The sequence below is a fragment of the Tiliqua scincoides genome, chromosome 1 (assembly GCF_035046505.1).
Source record: "Tiliqua scincoides isolate rTilSci1 chromosome 1, rTilSci1.hap2, whole genome shotgun sequence".
Taxonomy (NCBI): Eukaryota; Metazoa; Chordata; class Lepidosauria; order Squamata; family Scincidae; genus Tiliqua; species Tiliqua scincoides.
Genome location: NC_089821.1, coordinates 125204515 through 125211139, shown reverse-complemented (window position 1 = coordinate 125211139; position 6625 = coordinate 125204515). Strand labels below are relative to the sequence as shown.

General features: G+C 42.4%; 1 pseudogene; it reads right to left on the bottom strand.

Moving 5' to 3' along the window:
* Window positions 1-2229: 2229 nt before the first annotated feature.
* Window positions 2230-2352, bottom strand: LOC136637410 (5S ribosomal RNA; annotated as a pseudogene).
* Window positions 2353-6625: the final 4273 nt, after the last annotated feature.

The window sequence follows — 6625 nt, the reverse complement described above, 5'->3', positions numbered from 1 at the left end:
GTGATTTTGGTGTTGAAAGTCTGTTTCTGATTCATTGTATTGTACCCACATCCTGCATTTTTTACCACACAGTCTTTGTTAAGTTCCCCTTTCTAGGAAGCCAGCTATTGACCCCCTGATTGAATTTTCCTGATAACTGATACCTACTCCAAGCACCCAGCATTGTGTTAAGCAACTAGCAATCAAACTACCTTCCAGCTCAGCACCTAGGCACTATCTCCCAATCCCTTATAAGAGAGGTCTTGCTCTCTCTTTCTCTCTCTCTCCAAGGCCCAACACATCTGCGTTGTGTCAGAGGGTCCTCTTCACAGGACTCCCCCCCCCCACTCCAACTGCTCTATAGGACAGGTAACTATCTTGCTCCTGGAAACTCTTTCACTTCTTCCCTCCCTCCTCCTCCTCTCTTTCCATCTTTAGCTAGCAGCTGGGGTTGGCAGAGCAGGGATCCCTAAAAGCCCCTACAACCCCCTTTCTCGTCTGTTTTCCTTGGATGCACCTTTATCATTTCAAGGTCATTTCTCCATGTGCATTATTTTTACCTTTGTTCTTTTGTAATAAAACCATAATCTTTTATTGAACGTTATCTTTCTCTCAGTCTCCTCTTTAAGCAAAAGGGAATTTCTCTGCATTATGCCATCTTGTTATCCAGCCTGAGATCCTAATGTTCCAATAAGGGCAGTGTAATAATTCCCCTAAACAAAACAGCCCTTTTGGTAACACACACTACAGCTCAGGGGGTGTACATCACCTTCTTGAATGCTTCCTCCTGTGGAAACAAAAAGCAAGCAAGCAAACACAAACAACCACATTCTCAGAATGAAATAAATGAGTACAACATGGGAAAAGATCTAACACAGTGCTCTGTGCTATGCCAGTTTAATACTTTCAGGGCTATCCTGACCCCGGAGACCATTCAAAAACATAAACTTTTTACTACAGCCTGAAATGGCAACATCCAGAGTTCTCCCACCTCCATGCAACACTCCTGTGCAAGCCGTATAGAATGATTATACTGTAATTGACTTTGTATTTCACATTAGTGCTAACCCTTTGGGGAAAAGACAGCTCTTGCTGAGAATCCATAGACCAAGAGGATACCAGGCCAACAGCCTTCCATTGACTTTAAATCAGTAATTTAGCCCTCCACTTCCTGTTGCCACTTTTTCAGTTCTTTCAGCCCTTTAGGATTTAGGATTTCCATTTGGCTTCTTCACTGCTCTCCAAGGGCTCTATCTTTTCAATCCCTATTCACTTTTGGGCCATTCACCAAACTTCAATATTTGCCTTCGCTGCGTACCATTCGTTCAATATATCTGTTTTCCCAAGTCTAGACTTTATTTTCTGAAAGAGCCCAATCATTTTCTTTCAGATGCCATTTTCTCCTCTTTTTATTGCTTTTCATTATGGCCCTAGACTCGGAAAATGTTGTCTGATGAATAATTCTTAAATCAACTAAAAGCTATAAAAAAGGGGCTTCCTCCCTCTTTTTCACTTATGCGCACCACCTATTATAAATCCTTCAGCACCATAAACAATTTTTTTTTCATATCATCCATAATTCAGTCCCATTCTGTCATCTGTCTTTTGCTTTTCCCATTAACTGCTCAGGGTTTGATTTGCAGTGAAATGTGTTGTTGGATGTTTAGGGCTATACAAACCAAAACAAGCTACATTGATCTCCTGTGTTGGCAGATTACATTTTATGTCCTTTCTAGGACTCAGAAAGTAAGACATCCAATATTATTTTCACTTTTTGGACACTTCTCTCAGATTACTTTCTTCACTCGATCCAGCTGAAAGAAAATGTTTTCTTTCACTTCAATCTTGGTGGGAAATTATCCACAGCACTATTTTGCTCAGCACATGGCAGAATCATGGTTTTATGGCTGTAATTTCTTGTGTAAAGTTGTCAGAGTAAGAGAATGAAATCCTTTATTTTGCCCACCAAATAGTTAGCTCATGAGTTCCGGAAACTATATTTCAAAGGTGTGTGGCTAAATGGACACTGATAGGCCCATGCAGTTGACAGGCCTTCAGAGTCAACAGGTGGCATGCTAGGAGACCGCATGTAGACTACAAAATGAATTTAATTTCAAACTGTTAATTAAACTACACATTCATTCCACATCAGGTTCACTGGTGAACTTTGAATATAGGGATGGTGTGACTGAGGATGCTGCCTGATGCCTCACTGGTTGGCAACCTTCAGTCTCGAAAGACTATGGTATAAGCCTACAGCACCTGGTATTCCCAGGCGGTCTCCCACCCAAGTACTAACCAGGCCTGACCCTGCTTAGCTTCCGAGATCAGACGAGATCAGGCATGTGTAGGGTAACAGTCTCCACTGCAGTTTTCAGAGACCAGGAAATGCAGGACTTCCAGTTTTATTGAAAATGACCAAGTGACTGGAGCATGATAGGGAAGCAGCTCAATGATGTTCACAACTGCGGTAGGCTGGAGGAGAGGTAGTGGCAGACTTGGGGTGAAGGGCACCCTAAATCCATCACCCCTTGCCCCCTCACCATCTGTACACACAGATGGTGGCTTGATTGCTGTTCTGCCACAGGAATTCTCACTGCAAATGAAACCATGTGCAATATGGCTTGTCTGTTTAGCACCAGGAGTGCAGCAAAAAGAGAACATAAATCCCCACTTGCATGCTTGACTCTCTCCTGCACTTGTACATCCTTTCTTTAGATCATTTGAGTACCCTTGCCTGTGTGAAATTGGGCTCTTGTTTCTAATGTGCTGGATATCTAGCCAGATAGCTAGAGAGGGTGTTTTGAATGTGTGAAATTTCTGTTTCCGTAATGATGCACTTGTGGTTCCTATGGGAATTATCACTAATGTTATTCTCTAACATTATTATCACTAACATTATTCAGTGATTTATTAATTTCATGCTTATCATTCCTGCATGGAGCTAAGAGCAGTATATACACTCCCCCTTCCCACTGTATCATCACAACAACACTTTGAGTTGGGTTAGGCTGCAAAATGCTGCTTGACCAAAGATTATCCAATGACTTCATGCCTGTCTGAGTAAAGATTTGAAGCCAGGTTTGCATGGCCTTCATCTATCAGACCACAATGACTCTCCTAAAAATTTAGGAGCTTTTCCCAAATTTTCCTAAATCACTTGTCAAACTATTTGCCATTCTAAATTGGAGGCACTGACTATGATGAATCTAATTTTGCTGGGCACAAAGCAGAGGCTTTTATCCTAGCAGCACTCTCCATGGACCCATGGAACTGATCCTGCCAAAATGTAAGCAGGCAGCACGAGGACATAGTTTGTACAGACAGTGAAGTGACAAAGTGATTTCTATACTACACACCCAGAGCTCAGTGCTTTGCAATCTGTGTCGATGTTTTTGATGCCTGGGCTGACCTAGCAGAACTCTTTGCAATGGATATTTATGAGGATTTGGGCAGACCATCACCTGCCATTCAAACGATTCACCCATTATTAGTCAATTAAAAGATGGATTATTATTCAATGTATTTCAATTCAACAAAAAAGTTCAATTACAGGTCATTCCTCATTATCTACTGAGGGTTCCGTTCCAGAACCCTCAGTGGATTAAAAAAAAAAAAAACAGTAGATACCAAATTAGTGGAAAAATAGCTTTAAAGACCCATTTCCAGGTTTCTTGCTCCTTCATTACGCCTAATGGAATAATTTCAGTCCAATAGATTCCATTATTCATCCCATCTAGTGGCTGAACACAGTATACTGTCTATACCGATGCATTCTGGAGTGAGAATGGAGGAACAAGAAACTTGGAAGTGGGTTTTAAAACCTATCTTTAACCCCAAGAAGCTTGCAACTGGTGCAGTTTAACAGTGGGAAACTTGGGAAATTGGATTTTGGTCCTTTTTTCATTGTTACAAGGCATTTAAATGTGGACCCCAGTGTCAGTGGTGAGTCAATTCAGTGGATGTTGAGGCACCACCTATAAATCATGTGGACGCAATCCTAAACCCTTAAGTCAGTGCTTTCCAGCACTGACATAAAGGCAATGTAGCTCTGAGGTCAGGGAACAAACATTCCCTTACTTTGAGGAGGCCTCCGTGAGTGACACCCAACTGCAGGATGCAGCACATGTTCCTTTGGCACCGCCTTGCCACTGCTGGAAAGTACTGCCATAAGGGGTTAGGACTGCGCCCTTAGTTGATTAAAATGAAAGAAGGGCGCAATCCTAACTTGTGTTGGAACAAGCAAGCCAGAAGGCTTGCATTGTATCCAGTGCAGTATTGTGGCCAGCAGTGGCTTAGCCAGAGGCAAGGGAAAACTTTTCCCCTTACCCCTGGTAAGGACTGCTGGTGCCTATGGGTCTCCTCAGACTTGCACCACCTCCTGAGGTGGCACAAGTCCGAGGAGAGCAGAGCTGCTTGAAGCCACTCCGTTCTCCCTGGGGACGGGGGTTGGGATCCAGCCGGATCCTAGCCCCGCCTCCCCCTCTCCGCCCCTGGGGCTGCCCATGAACGCCTCCCTCCCTCCTCCTCCCCACCCGCCCCCCACGCATACCTTTTGTCCTTGCGTTGGCTCATTCAGGCCGACACAAGGAGCTGGGGGGAAGCTGGCATGGAGACTTCTGTCAGCCTCTGCAGCGCCGGACTAGCTTCCTCCCAAGGAGGCGCAAATGTGCTTTACAGCACATTTGCTACCCTCCCAGGCTGGCCCAAGGGAGTTGGGTCAGCATAGGGTGCAGTTAGGATTGCACTCGAAGTTTAATATTACCAAAGCTTCTGTGTTTGTGCCTTTTGCAAAGTTAAAAGGTGTGTAAGATTATTTGCAAGTTAACAAACGAAAGTCCTAAAACTCCTAGTTAGAAGGAAAGGCCAACCTTAATATGCTGTTTTCTCTTCCCTAGTGGTAAAACGCACCCAAACTATGTCTGCCTCAAAAACAACATTTGTACCTTTAATTTGCACCCTCATCCATTAAAGTTGGCTGCCACTAATTAATTAACTAAAGCCTTTTGTTGATTAATCTACCAATTCAACCAAGTAAAGCTTGCAGCCCTGGTTAATACCTTCATAGATGGAACTGAGTGAAACCTGAAAGGAGGAGATAAGAAAACTGAAAGAGCCAGCCAGTGAAATAACTTTGTTACTTTCTCAAAGAGTTGCCTGTGTGCATTTTTCATGTTCTGTACTGTGCTGGTAGTGCTTTTTGATGAGGTCTGAATCTTGCCCAATTACCGTCCAAGCACAGTTGCTTTTTCTGTAGCACTGAATTTTGTTTTCAGGTTGAACATCCTTGCCTGCATCAACAGCGCCACGGAGAAGTCATGTTTCTGGGAGTCCATCTGGTCTCCATTCATCCTGTTGGACAACACATTCTTTTTGTTCCAATTCAACATCATTACTTCATTTCCTGAAAAGGATGCATTTCCTTAACATCAGAGTGATGCATGTCAAAATGTCTCGCTAGGCTCTCCCAATATGCAATAGTTCAGTATTTCCTCAGCTCTGGAAAAAGGATATACATTTCTTTCGGTTTACCTCATTATGCCTTAGGAAATAACTTTTCCTCTATTATCCTGACAGCTCCTGTTTTGACAGCTCTAACATGCAGTAAAAGCTGCTCAGTGCTTCTGCAAATACTGTATGTATCTCAATAATTTTCCATTCGTGCTATCTTTTTCCATCCTTGTTGAACTTTTTCAGACCCTTGTGTTGCTTTGAGCTGGTGCTTTATTTCGAAAAAGGAGGGGCAGGGCAGACCTTGAAGCCCTAACGCTGACAAAATTGGGAAATTGCTGTGGTTCCTCAATCATAAGGGAATAACACTCTGTACATGCCCAGAAATATTATCTATCATTACTTTTTTTCCCTGGGATGTCTCACAATATTAAAAAAATTAAATATTCCAGGTCTGAGTCCTACTGAATTAAAAGCAGTCTTGCCACTGCATAGAGGTATAGTTGATCTTTGAGCTTGCTTTATTCTAATGTATTAACTCTTGAATTGAATGGGCAATTTTTAAAGGAGGGTTGCCATGTTTCCATTGGAGACTAAATGCTAAATACGTATTTATTAAATAATCATACAAAAGAAGGAAGATGATCTAAATGAGCCAAGCAATGATTGCATCCTTGTTTTGCTTTATGTTTTGAACTTCTTCGATTATATCTAAGTAAGATATGTAAATCACTGTTTTGAAAAGTAGGAAAGAGGTATAGATTAAGTAAGGTGGTGTTTTGTGCCATGGTGCTCTGTCTCTAGCCATTTCTTCAGGAAGCAACACCACTGAAGCTACAATCCTATACATACATTCCTGGGAGCTCTATTAAGGTCAAGAGAGGGTCTTACAGCAACTGTATGCTGATCCAGAGCAGAAGTGCCTAGAGGTTAGCATGCTCACTCCCTTCCTGTTCCCCTCTCTTCCCTATCTGGAGACATAGTTTACTGGGGAAAAGCCCTGGTAGATTGAATCTGTGGCCCAGGAGATCAAGCTAGCCTGGGGTCTCTATGAAAATCACTCTCACGTCTCCTGTTGTAAAAAAGGTTATAATCCACTGTATTTCTTATACCAGGGATGAGGTAGGTTCAGAGTGAAATGCAAATAGTTTATTATAAAAGTCTAATGAAAGAAATGGGAGATAACAAAATCAAA